This window comes from Amblyomma mixtum, chromosome 3 (assembly GCF_055824585.1).
Source record: "Amblyomma mixtum isolate Tamu chromosome 3, ASM5582458v1, whole genome shotgun sequence".
NCBI classification, from domain to species: Eukaryota; Metazoa; Arthropoda; class Arachnida; order Ixodida; family Ixodidae; genus Amblyomma; species Amblyomma mixtum.
Window position 1 is genome coordinate 371711908 of NC_143014.1, and position 22731 is coordinate 371734638.

Below are 22731 nucleotides of genomic sequence, written 5' to 3' on the forward strand. Positions count from 1 at the left end.
TGTGTGCCACGCACTCCAGATGAACCAAACAGCCCGAACTATACTTTTCAATGAAACACTGATTTAGCGATTTAGTAGTGATCCATTAGAACAAACAGCCAAAAAAGCACAAAGGTGAAAAGAAAGCACTCATTGTGTGCCCTTACTTTTCGTCTTTTGTTTTTTTGCCCAGTTTGTTGTAAAGAATCATTTATTGCGTCTGTCTCTGCAGCAAGTGTCATTACAGCTGCAAAATTTCGATGGTGCATTTTTAAGGTTCTTAGCATTTATAGCCTTATGCTCTTTCCTTTCTGCACGCATCGTGCGCACGCGGAGGAGGTGCTCCTTCCGCGTATGATTTTTTTCTTCGCCACTGCTTCAAGGCGCGCTTCCAGCTGCCTTTCAAGTGCAGTACGGCGTCAGTTCAGTCTTGTGGGAGGGGCTGTACTGGCGTGTGGTATGTCGCAGCCAGTGGTGGAATGTGCCACCGAGGGCTGCTAAGGTTGTTGTGGAGTTGATTGTCGTGGCGGCGGCAACAGTCCATCCAAACTACTCCTGGCTGCTAAACGTGTCTCCCTCATATAAGAAGTCTTGCAGGTCATCGCACTCTGCAAACGATTATATTGCGATGACCATTTTTTGTTGTTTGTTTTTACTCCTTGCCATGAATACCATATAATAAAGCATGGTGCTATGAGCAGTGTTTTCTGTTAGCCAAAGCAATAAGTGACATTGACCACGAAAACCTCACATGGTACTATGCAATGATAGAATGATAGATGTGGAGCATTTTGTGCCCACCATGATTAGCCATATTCATCTTTTTAAGCACTCGGGATGCATGGATATCCTTCAAATGGCTGCAGCTAAAACTGGCTTATTTATCTTCTGTGCATATGATAACATTACTGTCAAGCTAGACTGAAACGCAAATGCACTGTTTACTTAAGCATGTAATACGCCTTTAATGTGTAACCTGTTGATTAACACGCATGAGGCCATACCTATCAAACAGCTCAAACCAGTTTACATTTTTATAGGAACTACGTGTCACGACCAGTGTTCACTAGTATCCTGCAATTTTCACCAGCAGAGCTGAAGGGAGAGCATTACTTACACTAACATGGTATAGGGCAGAGATATAGAACAAGATCGGTGTCCGGTTTGTGGGGACGCCTTCGTCCCCTGCGTTCGCTTTCCCGCAACGCACTAGTTCCCTGTAGTTAGCTCCCCCGAAACGCGCTCTTCTCAGTTTGGTTACTTTAACTAACAGGGGAGGGCGCTCGCGTCGCAGCGACACCAGCGCCACGGATGGCGTTTTGCTGCGCGTTCGCGGGGAGCGACGGGCTCTCTTCTCCCCTCCCTTCCCCCTCCCTACAACCCATATCCCCTCCCCCTGGTCCCCAAGAGTGATGCCACCACCTGGCCAACATAGGTCGGGACCAGTACCCCCCCCCAAAGAATATCCCATAAGTAAATCAATCAATCAATCAATCAATCAATCAATCAATCAATCAATCAATCAATCAATCAATCAATCAATCAATCAATATCTTCTCCTTGGGACCGGGAAGGCGAGTGGACGTTTCGCTCGCGGCTCCGCTCTACGCCAACGGGCGCCTCTTGGTCGCAACTTGCTCCAGCCGAACCCGTCCCATCTGGCCTCGGAGTTTTCCCTTTGCCCTACCGTGGGCGAACGTTCGCTCGTAAAGGCCGGTTCACATGCAAGCGACTGAGCGATTGAGCGACGCGTCGCAGCGAAAATTTCCAACTTGTTGAAACCTCGCCGCTCGTCGCAGCGACGACTCAAAACAGGTTTTTCCGCCGCGGCGACAGGATTCGCTAGCATTTTCGCTGTCATGTGAAACAGGCTTAACCATGCTGGTGAGTCGGACATCCTCGATTCCTCAGTGTATTTTGTTGCTAGCTGGCGTTATTGTTGTTATAGCAATAAATGCCTTGTTTGTGTCAGCCAGTGTGTCGTTCCTTTGTTCCCGCAGAGCAAGGCCCGCCGTGGTCGCCGTGCGCTCGGTAGCGCTCGCGACCACGGGGTGGGGTTCGCGCGGTTTTGAACTGCGTCAGCCGCGGTTAAACGGGGAGAACGGATTTATCTCCCCCAGGTAAACCCCACAGGTTTTGGCAATAACAACAGACAACCAAGAAGCTAGGCAAGTCCGCTTAGACTATAATTCAGGAAAACGCACAGAAATTTGTCGTCAAGTCAGACAGTCGTTAAAAGTTTAGGGGTCTAGTTTAGCACACCTACACACTCGCTCATTCTGTCAATACATTATTCATGCACATGTAAATAATGCCATTATGTGGTACATAATTAAGCCAACAGAAAATACTGATCCTGAATTACGACTGGATGCAATCATTCTGTTCCGTGCTCAGTTGGCAATGAATCTAAATCGACTCTGCGTGCGCTGACTTAAAGAATTTAGTGCTCAGTGATGCCTGCTTGGTGTGGATTTGACATGGTAGCTTCCAAATAAATAGTGTGTTTGTGCTGCTCACGTTTTTTTGGCGTCGTTAAACACGCACGCTCCTCAACTCTGGTGCAGAATTTGTAAAGGGTCAAACACTCTTACTCTCTTTTCGCCCCGAGTCAATATTAACGGTAGGGAACACAGGCGATAAATGCATATTATTCAGCCAGGCGTGACAAGTGCACAACATTGCAAAGCGCAAATAACGAGCAATGCGTTGGCAAACCGTACCTTCCGTTCCACTGACCACAGCGCTTGCAGCAGCAACCAGCTGCGCTTGCATCACCGCCGACAGCTGAGCCACAGCTGCTGTTGTGCAATGGGTGACGGATGCTGCGTTGGCTGCGTTAGTTGCGTCGTGTCGCCTGCGGTCTCTGTCAAAAGCGTCGGCGCTGCGCACCGACATATGCGAGGCCACAGCGCCTACCCTTTCAAGTTCCTCCGTCAGCGAGGACAGTACGGCTGAGCCTCCGCCTGAAGGAATGAAAGAGCAAATGTCATCACTATCGGGTTAGTTAGATGTACTTGTCTTGACAACCTCACTCCAAGGTAGCTTCATACTCAAATAATGCACTGCTGTTAGGGCATTGTTTGGAACATAAGGGTACGCTAGAAAGAAGTGAATTTTGACTCAAGGAAATATTGTCTCACATCTCGGTGGACACTTCAACTGCGCCGTGATGGAAGAAAGAAGAAAGTAATGAAGAAAGATAGAAATAGGTGCTGTAGTGGCGGGCTCCGGAGTATAATTTCGGCCACCTGCGGATCTTTAACGTGCGCTGACATCGCACAGCACACGGGCGCCTTTAGCATTTTGCCTCCATCAAAACCTGGCCGGATTCGGACCCGGGTACTCCGGCTCAGTAGCAAGCGCCCTAACCACTGAGCCGCCACGGCGGGTATTACAGCGGGACATGGATGTGATGTGAAGGCAGCTCACTCGTACGGAACAACTCCTTCGTGTCGGTGGCCTTGCACTTCCGCCACTTTTCTTCCAGATTTTCCCAGCATTTACGCAGCTGTTGGCTGTTCCGAGGTTGCTCGCCGTGCCGGCTGTTGCAATCAACCGTTATTTCTTCCCATTTTTTTCTTCTTTTGGTGCCCAGACACCGCATCCTTCCGCTTATCCTCAATGACGACTTTATGTTTATCAACGAGATCCGTTAAAATGCTGTTTTCTTCCTCGGTGAAATCAATTTTCTTTTTTTCACTAGCCATACAAGAAAGAATAAATATGCGGGCTAAAAATGACAAAAAAGCAAAAAGGACCGCTTTGAAACCCTGTCGTCGCAAAAAGAAAAAGAGAGGTTGCAAAACGAGCACAAGCGCGAGGAAAAAAGAGCAGAAAAAAGCAAGAGCAAATAACCGAATGAATAGCACAGAGCGATCGGCAACAATTGTGGCCAGACTCGCTGAAATTAGCATTTATGGATCCAAATTTTGCATGAACTGTCTGTTTACACACGAATCAAAAGAAATTTGATTGTTTTCGGTGATTTGTAGCTGCTTATTTGGGAATAAACTTGTAATTTATTGTTAAAATAGCTTGTAGACTCGATCCCAGGCTTGTTTCCTACCAAGATAAGCAAAACATTCGTAAGGCGCTTGTGTTGAAGCGCACTTGGACTTTTTCTTTTTCTCATTATTATCTTATTGTTATGAAAGTAGCTCTTTGGCATACGTATAGGATTCGTTCGGGGATACGACAGTAAGATCAACAGTTGGCACTCATAAGAAACCTTAAAATAAGCTGCCGAATGTTTTCCGGAAGGGATAGTAAATGCCATCTAGAGAATTTAAGACGACCAGTGATGGGTATTCCATCAATCGTTTCCCCACCGCAAGAACTTTTGAGCTAGCTTCTGTAACGTTGTAGTTATAGCGATTCCCCCCCCCCCCCCCTCAAATCGTACACTCAAGCGCGCCTGAAAAAAAATGAAGAAAACAGGTTTGATACTGAGCTCTGCCCGTGAAATTGTTACGCGTTGCCACAAGGTTTGTTTACTTTTGGTGGCGGCGCCTGCTTACCGGCCTGTCGGCGTTTCACTGCTGTCATTGCGAGCGCATCGTGGATACGGATCTCAAAACATGGCGTCTGCTAGTCACCATCACGATAGGCTTCGAACCCTTCGAGTATGTCGTGCGTAGAAATAACCGCCTGCTGAACGCCGGCGACGACAGCATCGCCTAGTTGCACGGACCGACTGCCGGCGGCTGAGCAGGGGCGTCGTTCCCCTTGTTCCCTTCCCTTTCTGTCCACCCAGTGGCGAGTGCAGAGCGGCAGTGGAGACAAGTGTCCATCAATCGGAAGTGTAGCCGTCACGTCATGCTAGCAGCGAATCGCAGCGCCGGGCTCCCTATCGCTCACCATGACATCACTATACTATTGACGTATCTTTCTAAGAAAAATAGTTCCAAAAGCCTCCACTATTATGGATAGAATGCTTTTTGTCTAGCCGCTTTCCATTTGTGCAGGTTACGGCTTTACCTAACCGGCGGTTCCGGTGAGCTCCGGCGTTCCACAAGGTTCTACCATCGGTTCGTTGCTGTTCCTCATGTATATTAAGGATATGCAACATCTTCAGTAGGACTCTCCGCGGACAACCGCGTGATTTGTAGTGAAATTAATGGTCCTAATGACGTTGCAATGCTCCGCGCAGACCTAACAATTATCTCGAACACAACAATGTCAAATGACGGCAAGAATAAATGCGAAGTCATTCGCTTTTCGAGTCGCAGCAATTCGTGTCCCGTTCCGTACACTATTTCTCATTTTCTGCTGACACCCGTAGCATCACACAGATATCTCTGCGTCATTCAAAACGTCAAACCTAACTTGGAAGGCACACGCCACTTCTGTCATCTCGTCAACTAGACGCATGCTTCGATATCTGAAACATAATTTTGAATTAGCTCCGGCATCTATGAAGCTCTTTTGTACTGGTCACTTGTCCATTGCGAATTAGAATATGCTAACTCAGTATGGGACCCTTTCACTAACTTTCTTATTGACTCCTTCGAAGCAGTGCAGAAGCGAGCAGCAGGTTTATCACCCGTAAGTATGATTGTATACTCTGCGCATAAAAAGTATCACGCATGCGTCTGTTTTTTCTTTTCAAAATTTACAGCATGAATTCAATTTTTAAATATGCACTGATGCACACCACCAACATATGTTTCATCCCGCACTGGTCACTCACGCAATGTTGGCGTTCCCTGGTGCCGTACAACATCTCACATGCAATAAGGGAGCAAATTACTTATTGCCATCTACCGAAACGCAACCATACGGCTACTATGGAAACCTATACAGCTTCCAGAGAAACTTCGTAGTTAAAGAAAATTTCGTGCTGGTCCGGGGTTGGAACCCGGGACCACTTCACACTGGAGCAGTCGCACTACCAACGGAGCTAACCGGGACGGCAAGCTTATGGTAGGGCGAGAGCGAATTGATCAATAACTCCAAGTGGGAACAGTGCTAGTCAAATGTTTAGGGGGTCGAATCCTAAATATTTGACCAACATCCTGCATAGATTCCTTCATTCCAAAGACATCGTCGGAGTGGAACCATCTGCCACCACAAATTGCACTCGAGAATGAAATCGACGAATTTGAGAGGAAATTCTGCATATATATATTGCTTATGATAGCAGTGTTTCAATTTGTTTCAATTTTGTAGTGAAAGCTGCACTACTATATCTTGGACGTATTTCGCCGTGAGCCTTCGAATATTCTTGAAACGACCTTAAGATAAGTCAAGGCTAGTGTTGCCATGCGCATATACCTACCCATGTGCGGTCCGTTTAGTGGACCACTTGTGACCTTGAACTCCAACCTCCAACCTTGACCTCTGACCTTGGCATTTCACGTTTGACATTGACCTTTGACCTTGGACTTTGATCTTGAAATTTCACATTGACTTTTCCCCTTGCAAGTTGTCGGCAGAGCCAGTAAGAAAGCCACGTAGCAATCACGTCTCACGTGATTCAATTCACAGTTGGGACGTCAGGTATTAGGTATACGAGGTCTGTTAGAAAAGTATCCGACGTTTGGCCGAAGAAAAAAAACTGGCATAACTGGAGCGTTAGAAACCTAATCACCTTCAAAGTAGTCTCCTTGGGACTTCATATACATCTCCCAGCGGTGCTGCCATTGTTGGAAGTATTCCGAAAATGCACTTTTCGAAATTGAATTTAGCTCTGCTGTCGTTGCAGCCATAATGTCCTTTCTTTTATGAAATCGCGCTCCTTTCAATGTCCTCTTGATTTTAGGAAACAGCCAGAAGTCGTAGGGGGACATATCAGGAGAGTAAGGAGCCTGTTGAACTACAGGAGTCTGGTTTTTCGCCAGAAAAGTCTGAATCAAATGCGAGGAATGTGCAGGAGCAATGCCGCGAGGGATGCGCCAATTTCTTGTTGACCTCAATTCCGGTCTCTTGCACCGCACAGCACCACGTAGGCGATGGAGGACATCCCTGTAGTACTCTTTAGTCATTCTTTGATCCTGTGGGGTGCGTACTCGTGGTGTGACACACAGAGGGAGCCAAAAAAGCAGTCAGCATCACTTTGACACTGCTGCGCACTTGGCGGGCCTTCTTTGGTCTTGGTGACGTGGAATGCGTCCTCTGTGACGACTGGGATTTGGTTTCCGGGTCGTACCCGTACACCCAAGACTCGTCACTAGTGATTACGGCGTCGGTGAAGTCAGGGTAACTGTTCGTGGAATCCAGCATCTCCTGTGAGACTTCAACACGAAGCTGCTTTTTCTCCACCGTCAGCAGCTTCGGCACGAATTTCGCCGCAACTCTCTCCATGGCCAAATCTTCGGTGATAGTGGAATGTGCAGAAAAATTGCTGATGTCCACCTCTTCCGCAATTTCTCGGATAGTCACACATCAGTCCCGCATCACCACAGCGTTCACTTTGGCAATTACCTGGTCATTTCGGCATGTTGATGGCCGACCGGAGCGTGGCTCTCTCTCCACAGATGTGCGGCCGTCTTTAAACCAGTTGCACCACTGCTTAATCTGTGTGCTGCTCATAGCATCATCACCGAAAGCCGTCTGAACATTTCGAATGGTTTCCACTTGGCTATCGCGAAGTTTCTGGAAAAATTTGAGGTAGTAGTGCTGCTCCTGTCGCTCCGCCATTTTCCTTGCAACAAAAAACCGACGAGGGCACTCCACACTGCCTCACTCAAACGCTACTTCCCAGCGACTGACGCTATCGGCAGGCGGAAAAAAAATTCGTGCATGCGCACGAGGGTTCAACGTCAGCTGCTGTAAGCGCGCTTGTTTCATATCCGTCAGGTGTTCGCAAAAAAATATAAAGTCGGATACTTTTCTAACAGACCTCGTATATGACCAGAGCTGTGAGCTTGAGTTAGTCAGACGCTATGGAGGAAGGAGAGCGCGCTTAAGAATCCTTCTACGTGTGCAGCCATGTTTCCTTCGTCAGGCCGTGGTAACGGCGTCTTGATCTTATAGTCTTTGGCATGAACCCGACCATCGATTTGTCTCCATCGAGCCAGTCAGTCAAGACGAATAAGCGGCTGTGAGGTGGTTGGTGTAATTAAGAAACAAGAAAAGATGTACCAAAGATAAACCATGCTTAATAATGCTAATGTACCTTTCGGTACGTCAAACTCGGTTCCGGAGGATTGAACTGCTGCAATTTTTTCTCTGTATTTCATTTTGTTGCAGCCATGCATATTTATAGCCTTCTGCATCAAGACCAGATATGTGTTCAACAATTGCGATGTTAATAATCTTAGTATTTGCAATATTATTTTTCTGATTCATATTTTTGATGTTTATCGCAATTTGCATTGAGTTTTCATTTTGGGAATTTTTCTCTTTTCGGTATATGTATTTACTCTCGTGTTTCGGTTTCTCGGCTGATGTATTTCTTCCAGTTTTGTTTCATTTTGTCCCAGTCACGTGTAAAATTTATTTTTTGTTGTATGCGCTATTTATTTATTTCGGACAACAATACATGATGTGCGTGGGGAATAGCTCTGTGAATAAGAGGCTCTGGTGTAACGAATTTATTTTTTCTATGCTATTCTCGTCTGTAACCAATTTATTTTCTCTCTACCACACCCCTCACTAATACCCTGTGGGCTATCAGGGTATCGGAATTCAATAAATAACGGTGTTCTTCAGTACAACATGGTAGCGGTAGTTTAAAGTAGGTGGCTCTGAACTCACAAAGTATTGGAGACAGTATGCACAAAGTTTTTCTCATTCGAGGAAGACGAACACGTTGTTGTTACTGGAACGCTGCGTTCACGTCTGTGCGCTTTTTTGCAATTAGTGCCAGAACTAGGGAAGCGCCGCTCCCCTTTTCACCCGGCGATGGACGTGGAAGCTCACTAGAAACGCCCCATGGAAAGGTTCATTGGGACCCAGTGGGTCGGCAGCGGCCGCTCAGAGGAAAAGCCTCTACCACCTTAGTGACGCCTTGTGAGTCATCACCTTAGTGATGACTCTTCGACCTACGATCGGTTCGTACGGGTCCTTAGCAAGAGGGCCAAGCGAAGGCTGCGCCGGCGTGAAGACTCTTCCTCATCAAGTCCGTCTACGATCACCATGGCGTGACGTCCACCGACCTATACCGTCTTGTTTGTGCCGTAGGCGCCAACCGACCACCTGAACCTCCTGAACAGTTAAACGACGTTTACGTTTCTTGAAGGCCTCGTTCCTGGAGGGATTGAAGACGTCAGAGTCAACCCCTACAAAAACGTAAACGCCATTGATGTCGCGGAGCTGAACCCACTGTATTGTTTCACTGGCATCAGCAAACTCGACGATATCAACGTACGCTCCCATATCCTCCAAAGCAGTGGCACTACGGCAAGCGTCATTTACAACGTTGACTTGGACCTCTCTGACGCCGATTTACCTATCTTAGTCAAGCCTGCGTGCAACAGCGTTTCAACTCTGCAAGTTCAGCGCCTTGGCACACCTAACTGCACCAGGCTGACCTTCTAGGGCGACTGCATACCATCGTATGTAAAAGCTGGGAATTTTCGACACCCGCTTCGACCTTTCCTGCCCAAGCAACTTCAGTGCAGGAAGAGCATGAGGATAGAGCACGTGAGTAGCGTCTGAAATAGCACTATCTTGAGGTCTAGATGCTCCAAGTCACATAGTGTCGACGTTTGCCACGCGACTGCCCTGAAGTGCGCCAACTGCCGTGGCCCTGACGAATCGTTCTCAAAAGTTTGCAACCCGCCTAAAGAAGGAAGGGGCAGTGCTGAAGCAAATGGTGTGAGATCATTCTACGCAGACGAGGCTACCTCTAAGGTGCGATGACGTCGTTCGCGTCGCCGAACGTCCTCTAAGAAAGCAGTTACTTTTGCTAGGGAGGCATCGAGCAATCTTGCATCTTGTCCTCCTGCTCCTCCACCTTCCGTACTTTGAGCCCGATGGGTGATTAAGCCGGACAAGCTGCTTGAGAGGTGACCTGGCAATCCCCACCGAAGCCTTGCACGTCCGCTGGCCCAGGAAAACCGTCGCGATCCCATTGTTCTGCGCCTGCTGCTTAGACTGCTGCTTAGACCATGACCAAGAACAACAGGCGATCGCAATGCTCACGACACTAATGAATGTCAGACGCGCCGTGCTGTCTAACCTGCGCATGCCAGCAGCGCAGAATGCACTACCAGTACTGGACGCGCTAACTGCAGTTTTCGTGGCTCTACAGTAGCAAGCTCAATAGCTTTCCCAGTATAAACATTTCAAAAGAAATTCAAGGAAGCATCTATTTTCAATGGAATGCCCGCGCACTTTAGTCCAGAATTTAATATATTCAGCAGTATTTTTCCGTAAATCATTTCCCCAGCCTTCTGGCCTGTGAGCCCAATGTACCAAAGATCTTGCCACTGTCAGGCTGTGAGGAGGTTGCATCTCCCACGCACCGAAGACAAAGTAAAGTCATCGTCTACATCCGACTTGAACTTAGTTATGTGCTCCATCCGGTTACTGCCAATAACGACAACCAGTACGTTTCCTTAGCAGTGAAGAGGCGTAATCTCATGTTTACGTTTGTGGGTGAAGATATCTCGCCATCAAGTCGATATGACGCCGCATGACTGAGCGACTTGCTGCCGGTTACACTTGGCCCTTGGATTATCATAGGAGACTTTAGCGCTCAACACACCATGTGGGGAGGCGTTAGGAGGAACATTAAGAGAACAAAAGCTTGCGTCCTTCGCCTCTGACCATGACCTTCAGTGTCTAAATGACAGCCCCTCGACCTACATTTGAGGTTCGACTTACAGCAGCTGTCTTGACCTGGCTTTCGTTTCTCGGTGCCTTACCTGCAGCGTGCGATGGTTTTCGGATTTAGAAACCCATAGCAGCAACCACATCCATACATATCTGATCATTAAGGGCCTACTGACTGAAAAAAACCATGGAAAGGCTTCTTTTTCATAGTACATCCGAATAGTATGTTATCCGCAAAGCATTACGCTCCAGTTTCAAGCAATTAAGGCGTCAAGGGAAGGCAAAAATCACCTTCTTCAATCCCGAAAGTGAAAAAACCGGGTGCCATTACCACCCGCCAGAAGTGATGCTTGTTTAAGACGGAGTCCGGACAAGTCCGGAGCGTTTGGACAATGCGACTCGTGCATAGCGCTGGTGCAGGTAGCGCGTGTAGCATTTTTCTAAATGCCTACTGGATATTTAAAACAGAACACATATGAAACTTTATAACGTGCATCTGAAATAGGAAAAAACACCCGCTGAAAAAGTTTTAAACGTGCTTTATTTGCTGTGCAGCAAACAAGGGGATGGAAAGAGATGCTCATTATGGCATACACGTCGGAAGTCAACAGTCAGTGAAACCAAAGAGCAGAGGTAATGTATTTTTTTTTCATTTCTAATTTCCACCAATGGGAGATCAATAAAAGCAGAAGAAAATATTGCCGATGATTACGTTACTTCCTAATGCGAAATTTGAGCGCAGCTCATCAGCTGTTTTAGCTTTTCATTAGATCGAGGCGAAGAATTCGAGCAACACAGGCATGTACAATTACAGACTTGTTATATTTCACACATATTTCTTTTTCAAGAAATACTCCACTAACAGTTATTGATTGTCATGAAGGAAGCTTTGCGGGCGGAGAAACAGATGGATATATGCTCGAATTGCTGCACCAATGCCTGGTTCTCAAAGACGAGGTCTGCGCAAGTATTTCGCGAGGTTGTCACAGCTGTGGGAGCCGTTACGAGCGACAGGAGCGAAATGTTCTCCCGCATAAGTGGTAAGAAATTCCCGCTTCTATTTATATCTACATTAAAGTCCCTACCCACCCTGCCACCCTAGCAGGTGGCAGCGTTTCTGGCACAACGTTGTCAATGCCAAAGCATGCAGCGCACTTCTGTCAGTACCGCCACGTAGGTTAACGAATGATTGAGGTGTGCACTGTTCCAAGAGGGCTGTTATGCGCCTTCGCTCTGATTCAGTTGTCCACCGAGATGTGTGAGACAGATACTGCGCATTTCCTTTCCTCAAAAACCAATTTACAAATTTTACCCTCTGCTTTCCAAGCCTCCGCTCTATTGGTTTCTCAGCTGTGGGAGACAGATACTGCGCATTTCCTTTCCTCAAAAAAATGCCGAACACACTTTGGAAATTCTAAAGTGTGCTTAGCGAAAGCCTTGTGGTCAATGCGCTGCCGCTTCCCAGAACCGCTTGGCGCAGAACCACTGGGCCGCTTTGGAGCCATGCGTATCACTCGACTCCAAACGAGACGTCTGGCGAAGGAGCGGCTATACAGCTGCCACCGCCGACGCGCGCGCGCTCGTTCTACCGCTACTGTGTGACGTCATGGTTGCTATGCACAGCTGTGCCTCCAACTGGCGCACCGGTTGCTATGGAGAGGAGGAGGTTGCGCTTTCACTTGCTCCTTTCCAAGCTCCCGCTCCATGGCTTTCGCAGCTTAAAGGGTGTCCACTGCTGGTTACAACGGACAACGGCGACGGCAACGGCGACGGCAGCGGCGACGGCGACGCTGCGAAATGCAGAAACGGGCGCCTAAGAGCTGCGCTCTAAAACAAGCATATGGCGCCGATGGGATCAGAACCCATGGCATTCAAATTCCGCGTCCGGTTCTCTACTAACAGAGCTACAGCCACGGCTATCGAATCTTCTGCTTTCGGGTGTATTTATGTGTAATGTAACCGACGTTTGGGAGGGCAAACCGTGACACCTTCATCCATAGCGGCGCAGAGAACTGCTCACGCAAAGTCCGCGTAGGTGATCGCGCCGCGATGATGGTGAGCATTTTTCACTTGGCAGTATTCGATTACAGCTTGTGCAAAGTTCGAAAGGAAGCAAGCATAGTCAAATGGAAGGTAAGTAGAAAAAAGTGCTTGTAGTCTCAAGTCGGCATTTTTGAGTGGCCACGCGTGTCAACAAGCTATGTGCGCTTTCCTGTGCATGCAATATGGTTATTATCTTGATAAAAAAATGCGCTGGCCTCTTCTTTCCCTTCTCATTTTTCTCCCCCCTGGAATGCTAGGGCATGCTAAATGGGAGCAGGTGTAGTACACGCGAGGTAAATCAATAAAAGCTGTTAGATGCCAGAAAAGAGAGAGAATTAAGTGATGTGTAAAACAAAAGAATATGCCAGAAGTAAAATTTGTGCGAAAAAGTAAGAATATATTTTTCTCTTCGAGGACCGTGGTATCAATGCGGTGCCGATTTTGGGATGGTTTACCTTTGAGCGCGTTGGCCGGACTAGCCACAGCTCGTTTCAAACACATATCGGTTACAAATGTACAAAGACCTATGCGCTGCGTTCATTAATGTATACTTGCATAGAACCAAGACCGTGTATTGCAGAGACAAAAAATTTTCCTATTTTTTTCAGCCACACAGCTGAGCAGAGCAACGTGGTTGTCGTACCCCAATCGACCACCCACCACGCAGATTGCCCGTAGGCAGTGTGTCTGTATCGACTGCGTATTAATGAATAACATACAATCAAAACTACGTGTTATCTTCCTTCGACCATAACGTCACTCAACACGTTGAGGCCTCTGCAGGTCGTGGAAACGGTAATGGCAATGCTGAAGCTTCATGCATTATACGTCAAGTATGAGCGGCGTGAGGAAGTAAGAAATTCGGTGTTTTCAGTAACGCATGTGTGGTCTTGAAGGATTTTCGGTCCGACCTGTAAGCTTTTGTGGCTGCAGATACACTCGGTGCATGATGGCATTACTGAGCATAGGACACAGTTGCACCTGCAATAAACGCGTGCATGTTTATTCCCTTCCAGACGAAACAGACCACTCCTTAGACCTCTGCCTGGTGTAAACAATGTGACGTCAAAGGGGCGTTTCCCGATAAGCAAAACCATCCACTTTTGGCTTCTGAACCGGCTAAGCTAAATTGTAACCAGCGCTCCCCCGTTGTCATTATTCGCCCGATTAGAGATGCCTCGCAGCGTGCTTTGCCGGTCGGACCAGAAGCACATGCTCTGATGTTGCAGACCTGCCCGGCCCTCAAAAGGGATTAGCAAGGGAGAAGCGTCAGTCGCCCACCATTTTAATGATTCGTGAAAAAGAGAGGGGAAGTCACGTAAAAACTTGAACTCCTATCAGCTGACAGCAGCTTTCGAGATCAGGTGTAAATGGCAGCAGCCGAAAGGTTACACTGGTGCTTTCCGCATTCCCCGCATTCCTATCGCCTTCGTCGAAACGCGGCCTAGCAGCTGATTTTTCTTGGAGACCATCGGGCTTCACGGCGAAAAAAGAGAGAAACGCACAAGGTAAAGGGACTATAAGGGGCGCTTTGGAGTGCTCGCTCAATGTGCTCACTTAAAAATGCCTGAAACCGCGACGCCGGCGTCTTAAATGTGCGTCATTTCTGGTCTGGCCTCTTAGTTGTCCAACAAACCGCTTGGGTACTGCGTCGTCTGCGGAGGTTTTTGAGCGCTTCTAACACAAAATGCTAGATGCTGCACAGCCGTAATATTAAAAATGCACATTGTTCACAACGTGCACGCTTCACAGAAAGTAAAATTAGCCGAAGTAAACTTCCGGTCTAGTCGGCCTTTAATGGCTTTTCCGCATCCCCCTCTGACAGACATATGCAACGCATCGATTGGTCAGGGTTCAAAGCACTTATGCAAGATGCTTGCAGAGAAGGCTTCTCCGCCGGTTTGTGAGAGAAAATTAAGGAGGCCATGTGAAACGCGATGTGCTCCTTCATCCACGTGCCAAAGTACACAGAGTGTGACACGGAAAACAAGCTTTCGATCACTGCGACGGTAAGCGGAGCGTAGATACCGACGTACAAAGTGTGCCTCGACCTCAGAGATGCGAGGCACTTGCAAAAAAAAATTCAGCGCACAATTCTATCCCGCCAGGCATACCGTTGGCTGTGATTCTGCGGAAGACTTTATTCTCGGAAGCCTTTGTCATGCATCTCGATTGTCTTTCGTTGCCTTCGAACATCCCCACAACCGCGGCACCCATTCAAGTCTATCGCACTCTACCAACGACGTGGCGAGGTCAAGGTAGCCGAAGATTTCTCCGATAAGGTAGCAGGCCCATAGCGATGTTTCCGCTTCTCAGGATTCACGGATGGACCTTCCCTTCTCTGCGGAAGAACGTGACGCCTCGCTTACTTGTTGCAGACGTTCATCATCGTCGGGACCCGACGGCGTGCCATACTCTACACTTGTAAACCTTGGACAAGAAGCCAGACGCGTTCTTTTGGAATATTTCAACACATCATGGAACGAGGGTACAGTTCAGACGAGTAGAAGTCCAGTAATCTAGTGCCGCTCCTGAAACCAGGCAAATCGCGTCTTGACCTGACATCATACCGTCTAACTCCACTAGCTGGCTGCGTCGGAAAAGTACTATAAAGGATGGCACGTGCTTACACATACTGAGTGGTACCTGGAGCGCTACAGTATATATCCGGCTATAATGTTCGGGCTTCAACGCGGGTGCTATTCAGTTAACAACGTGGTCGACATGGCGTCATCCATCTAACGCCATAAACAGTTCAAGCGCTTGACAGCGACATTGTTCTTGGATATAAAAGGCCCATATGACAACGTAACTTCACAGACCATATTGGACGGTCTGGAAGCTGCCGATCTTGGTGATCGCGTATTCTGCTCCACACGCAGTTATTTATCCAAAACATTTGCCTTCGAGTAGACGGAGGTTGACCCAAAATCTTCGCATTTCGCTTCCCGTAGAGTCCCAGAGGGTGCAGTGTTATGCCCAATGCTCTGGAATTGTGCACTTGCTGGGGTTGTCGACTTACTACCACACTCGGCCCAACCCTCAATCTTTGCGGATGACGTATGTATCTGTGCATTCGGCGTTGCGCACCCGCAAGTTCTAGCGAGGTTTCAAAATCAGGCAAGCATTCTTGAGGCCTACCTCAGCCTGCAAGGCATCAGATTTCAATCAAAAATGTTGGCTTGTTGCGTTCACGTGCAAGACCATTTCTCCTTATATTGCTAGTATAAAAGGCACAGCAATGCCCTACGAAAGAAGCCAGCAGTTTCTTGGAGTAATCATGGACCGAAATCTGTCTTGGACCCCCAATACTGCGCACATGAAAGAGCAATTGCTCACGTTCTCGCCTTCCTTGGGGGAAAGTCGTGGGGAGCGTCCGTGCGGTTGATGATGTAGCTGATCAACGCATTATTTATGGGATCCTTTCGGTACAGCCTCCCTGCACATGGAAACATTAGAATAACCAACAGACGAAGTCTACAAAGCGTTAAGCTTAAGCTCTCCGCACGTGCCTAGGATTGCCGAAATGTGCATGTACGGCCGCAACCGTACTAATCGCCCAGGAGAAAGCAGTCACTGCCCACCTAGCAGCTCCTTAGCGAAAGCTAATACGTTTGGAATATACGGTGGGCTATTTAAATTATATTTTAAACATATTTTGTATTCATGAATGCGCGAAAAATATGTACGAAATACATTCCTGAAATTTCATGCTTGGTATTCGGAATATATTCTTCAAATTTGCCAAAAATAACTCACTTAAACCATATTTCGAGCACTTTTTCAATACGTGAAAAATATGTATGCAGTTTTAGCGTTATCGATGCATTAAAAGTGTACTTTCGTAAATATAAAATTAATTCCTCTGAAATATGCTTCAACTCTAACCAACGGGCAGTCCTTTTAAACGTATTTGCAGCACACTTTTAGCCTCCATTGAACAGTCCAGGGCTCGAAATCGCGTTTCGGGAATGGCATTTGCATGTTGTCAATGTATTTGAAGTGTACTTCCGTAAATACGCAATTAATGCGTATTTACGGCGCACGCCCTGTGTTTCTTCTACTTCGGTCTTCATCTTTGCGCTGTTTATCTTTCAATATGTACCACCAACTCGCCCGTTTAGCTGTTTTGCAATTAATTCGTTCAAAGAATACTTAAATTCTCCGCAAATCGCCAGTCCGCATTACCATATTTGCAACACTCTTCAAGCTGCCGTTGAACAATCTAAAGCTCCAAATCGAGTTTCGGGAAATCGAATTTTGGTGTTGGCATTGTATGTAAAGTGTACTTTTGTATATATGCAATCAATCCGTCTAAAATGTAGTTAAATTCTAACAAATGGGCAGTCCGCGTAAACATATCTGCATTACACTTCCAGCTACCGTGGAACAGTCTAGGGCTCAAAATGATGTTTCAGGGAACAGTGTAAAACTCTTCCTTTCCTGTCGTCCTTTCGTTTAGCGTAACTTCTAGCATGGAAGGTAATCACCACTTATTTACGCTACGTGCGGACAACGTGATAGCATTATACCGGCAATGGCGCCTTGGGTAGTTACAGGCCCGAATACGCCAGCGAAAAGCACCCCGACTGGCAAGGCCGACCGGCTCCCTTAGACGCCTGTGCATCTGTTGGTTAACAGTTCGACTCCTGACCTATGCCTAATACAAGTTTCAACTAGCAATTCGGTTCTAGATTTCCCCCAGATTCGAACGCGACCAATGCGGCACTCCTGTGATAATTTGGGAGCCCAAAGTCTATGAGCAAAAAACGCCTCACCGGGCAAGATTGTGCGTCGCTCTCGGTGGGTATATAAAAGTCAAGCCAAGTAGAGAGCATGTCGGAGCACTTGTTTGCGGCGTCACTTTCGTCATGATTTGCTGTGTAGGTATCTGTGCCGTTCCCATTCCGTCACGAGACCTTATAATCACATACACCTGATGCTTGATGATGATTACTCCTGTACAATTTGTTCTGCCATTGAAGCATTAACCCGCATTATTCTGTGAAGCTGTGCAGTTGATTTTTTTTAAGTCCAAGTGAATATATTTTTAATGTATTAAATGTATATTTATATTCTATTCCTAATGTACTCTAATGTATTTAATGTATATTTTTAGTATATTTTAAATGCATTATAAATATGCTAAGCGGGCAAAAATGTACTTTTCGCGTATATTTAAGAACGTTCAAAATATCATTCCTAGTATACTTAGAAAGCATTCGTATTGGAGTTTTAGCAGAGGGACAAAAAAATGCGAAAGCAATATGAAATTAGTACAGTATGTGTTAAATGCATTTATAGCACATCCTCTTTTTCGCTAAGGGCGACGCACTGAGGGCACATTTTCGACACATCTCCCGGGTGTCCTCTATGCATCTTTCTAGTGTTCCTATTACCAGGTCACGCGCGTCATTTACATACACCACTTATGCATATCACGCCATTCTGACGTCCCAGTTTATACCCGCCTCTAGGACTTTCCTCTCTCCTACGGTGCCTACACCAAACCCACCCCGCAGGGGCATCTGCAACATGCAGGTGAGGGTGAGCTACGACACCATAGTTTCCCGGCAATCCGCAAGGACACCGCCCCGGGAGATGTTGGTCAGCAGTGCGCCACTGCGGGCCCGAGAACCCACGCTTAGCCATGCGTGGCAGCGCCTTGTCCAGGGAAACGGGAATCCTGGTGGTTGAGCCGATACCGAGCGTTTGTACCTTTAAGGCGCCTCGGCGAAGGCAGCACAACTCTTTGGACTCCCTTCCTGTAGACGGCACCTCCGGCCTAACCCGACCGGAAGAAATCGGCAGTCACCTTTTCCTGTCCTCCCCTACATCTCTTCTTTCTTCTTTCTTACTACTATTCTGTCTTCTCCTCTCTTAGTGACTTCTTCCTTTTTCCTGGCGGTAAGGCTCATCGTTGTGTGCAGCAGCTACCCTCAGTTGCCCCATATTTGGGCATAGTCGTGGGCAGGACTTGCCTGTAAATTCCTGCCCCGTCGCCTCATTCAGCTCCGTGTTTGGTGGCTGGCACCACAGCTGAACTTCACAATTTTTTTTTATGGTTTCTTCTTTTCTACAATGTGATCGCCCTCGCAAAAGAGAGCGGAACGAGACAGCAGACTTTTTCTGAAGGAAGAATTTAACATTTAGTAAGTATCACGTATTACGGACGAAGTTAATGAAACGCCAGCAAGAATTTTGTCTCCCTTCCTAGTATCTAAGTCCTTGACAGACACCTTGGGTCCAGGTTACCAAGTAACCAAAATGGCCGGCGGTTATTTGTTTCTTGAATTACAAAACAATGCACACCACTCCAAATTTCCAAACATTGTGGCCGTAGGGCAAATCTATGTCTCCATCATAGGTCACAGATCCCTAAACACGATGCCTCGTAGCGCGGCGTCCTTCATTTACCAGATGAAGAAATGCAGGAGGGGCTCGCTGACCAAGAAGTAATCAACGTACATCGAATCAAAATCCGTAAAGATAATAGGAAATCTCTACCAAACACCTTATCCTGACATTCAAATCCAGTACATTGCCAGAATCATAAAGTGTGTACATCAAACGTAATGTACGCTCATACATGCCAAACCCCCGAGGATGCTTCAAATGCCAGAAATACGTTCACGGATCACTGAGCTGTCGCGGCAACGGAACGTGCGCGAAACGTGGTTCAGAAGATCGTCAAAAAGATAACTCTGACGCTACGCCATGTTGTGCATACTGCCAAGGGGACCACCCGGCGTGTTCCAGGCCATGCACATCCTTGAAAAAAAAAAAGAAATAGCTATAAAAACCAAGAACAATATGTTGTGAGGTGATGGATGTAGCCTTCAAACCGCGCGCTTTGCAGCGGCGGAATAGCTCTCCGGAGAGAAAACATGACAGAGCAGTGATAACGAGTCCGGACAAGGAGTAAACGCCTTCCATTCCAACCCGAAAACATACAAACATGACTTCTTTGGTTTAGTGGAACCCTATAGGAATGCTGAGGAATTACAGTGACGTAACACATATTCTTTGATCAATGTTGCCTGTAACTTTATGTGTTCAGGAAACCAATCTTGGTCCACAACATGCGCACATCCTGAAAAATTACAAAACTTTCCGACGCAATTGCAAGCATGCAGATAGAATTTCGGGAGGCGTCACAATTGTTATTCAAAGTGCTATCTCTGCTCAATAAATCAAACTATAAACAAACCTTGAGGCGCCTGCGGTCAACATCGTCAGCTAAAAAACAAATATGCTCTTTGTACCTTCCTCGGCATCTAGCATTAACGGTTGAATGATCTAGAAGACCTAATCGAAGAATTTCCGGAGCCATATCTGGTAGTTGGCGATTTTTATGCTCTCTCATCTTTTTGGGGAAGCGCGCTGTTACTCTAGCGGCCAAATAATTGAAAGGTTTATCCTCACAAACAATAATGTCTCTTATAAACAGAAATAGCAACATATGGTTGCCCAAGCTCTGGAAAAATGAGCTTCTAAGATCTAGCTTGCACATCTCCATCTCTTTTCGTTCTGTTTTCAAAGGAGTTGAGGCATGGAATTTGGCGGGAACAAAAGCTTCTTATCGGCTTCCTCTGTACGTAAGGTCACCCACGGCGAAGTATTGGATGCAATAAACGAATAAATATATTTTAGTACAGCTCCAAAGAGCTCGCAAATGTTCTTTCTCACGATCGAGACTCATCGTTAGCGCTCTAGTTGGTGACGTAGAACCGTGGGAACGATATGAGTGAATAGTAGTGACATCACAGCACAGTAACCTGGCGTACTATGAACGGCGACGCGCGACATCGGCGAAGCGCTCAGTTGGCGACTGGAAATCGCGCAGCGCTGCGGCTACAATCACATCGTGTGAAGCAGGGTCGGTGTGCTGATCGGCAAATATGCCGCTCCTGACGCAGCAGCTCCCCGCAGGGAGGCGTCTGCAGCATGCAGACGTTGGTGAGTGGCGACACCACGGGGTTAACCCGAGCATCCGCAGGGACGTCCCCACAGGGGGATGATGGTGAACAATGCGTCACCACGGACCCGAGCATCCGCGCTTAGCCGTGCGTGGCATCGCCGTGTCCGGGGAAAAGGGGATCCTGGTGGTTGAGTCGATGCCGAGCGTTTGGACCTTTAAGGCCCCTCGGCGGAGGCAACACACCACTTTGGCCCCAGCTTCCTGTAGACGGCACCTCCGGCCTGACCCGACCGGGGGAAATCGGCAGTCGCCTTTTCCTGTTCTCCTCTCCATCTTTCACTTTCCTATCTCCTTTCTTACAACTCTCCTGTATCCTCCTCCCTTCTTGGTTTTTCCCTCTTTTTCCTGGCGGCGAGGGTTAACCGTGTGTGACCAACTACCCTGTGTTGAGTCATATTAGGTTATAGTTAAGGTGTACAGCTGGCGTGGGCAGGACTTTCTTTCAAGTTCCTGTCGCGTCCCCTTGTTGGGCTCCATGGTGGGTGGCTGGCACCATGACCGAAAAACATCAATTTTTTATGGCTCCCCCCCTTTCCAAACCTGATCGCTCTCTTAAAAGAGTGCGGAACGAAGCAGAGTACTTTTTTTCCAAAAAGAAACCAACATTCGCCAAATTCCATGTCGTCCACAGTGAAGTGCAAGATAAACAGGCCAGAATTCTATCCCCCTTCATCGTATCGAAATGCTTAACAGAAGCTTTGGGCCCCGGCTACAAAGTATCAAAAATGGCCAGCGGCGATCTATTGCTGGAACTCAGAGATAATGTTCAAACTTCCAAACTCGCAAACATAGTGTGTATGGGGGAGACACCTGTCTCCATCACAGCACACCGATCCCTCAACACTGTCCGTGGCGTCATCTCCGAAAATGATTTTCTACATCTCACAGAAAAAGAAATGCTGGAAGGCCTTTCCGATCAAAACGTCATTGATGTGTACCGCATCAAAATCCGCAAGGACAACAAAGATATAGATACCAAACACCTGGTCCTGACTTTCAACACATGCACATTGCCAGAAACCATCGACGTTGGATACCTCAAAGTAAATGTTAGACACTATATCCCTAACCCCCGAAGGTGCTTTAATTGTCAACGGTTTGGACACGGATCACAGAGTTGCCGAGGCCGCAAAACTTGCGCGAAATGCGCGTCAAAGGACCACCATTCTGAGGAATGTGACGCAGCTCTACGCTGCGCTAACTGTGAAGGCGACCATGCTGCGTACTCCAGGGCATGTCCGTCCTGGAAGAAGGAAAAGGAAATAATCACCATAAAAACAAAGGAGAATATATCATTTCGAGAAGCAAGAAAGCGATTCGCAGTCACAAACACTTTCTCTTTCACAGCGAAACCAAACTTCGCTGATGTGGTGCGCAGGGGCGTAGCACCACAAAGCACTCCTGCACCTGCCGCGGCCACTTCCACCGCGCCTGTGGCAGTGCCACCCACTCCCCAGGCGGAGACAGCGAAAGCTGCTCTGCCAACCCCAAAGCAGGGAATGCCGGCCCATGGGCCAGCATCCCGCAGGACTTCCCCCCGTCGGGGGAGGCCTGAACCCCACACGCCCGCGGCTTCACCGCGGTCTTCCAGCACCTCTGACGAGGTGATGGATCTAACCCCCAGCCCGCCTGCTTTACAGCGGCGGAACAGCTCTCTTGAGCGGAAGAAGGACAGGGCCCTCATAACGGGCCCAGAAAATAAGTAAACACTTTATTGTCCCTACCCCAAACATAAACATGGCTTTTCTAGTTCAGTGGAACTGTAGAGGATTGTTGAGAAATTACGATGACATAAAAAACATTTTAGGGTCAATGTCACCCGTAGCCTTATGTCTCCAGGAAACCAATCTAGGTCCACAACATATAAACATCCTGAAGCATTATAAAACTTTTAGACGAGATCGTGAGCAGGCAAATAGACTCTCGGGAGGCGTCGCGATTGTCGTACAAAGCGGCGTCCCTGCTCAAGAGATCAGACTCACAACAAAACTGGAGGCAGTTGCGGT

The 22731-nt window shown here is 47.5% G+C and overlaps 1 pseudogene; it reads right to left on the reverse strand.

Annotated features, from left to right (window-relative positions):
* Window positions 1-266: 266 nt before the first annotated feature.
* On the reverse strand, window positions 267-2877 carry LOC149356773 (uncharacterized; annotated as a pseudogene).
* Window positions 2878-22731: the final 19854 nt, after the last annotated feature.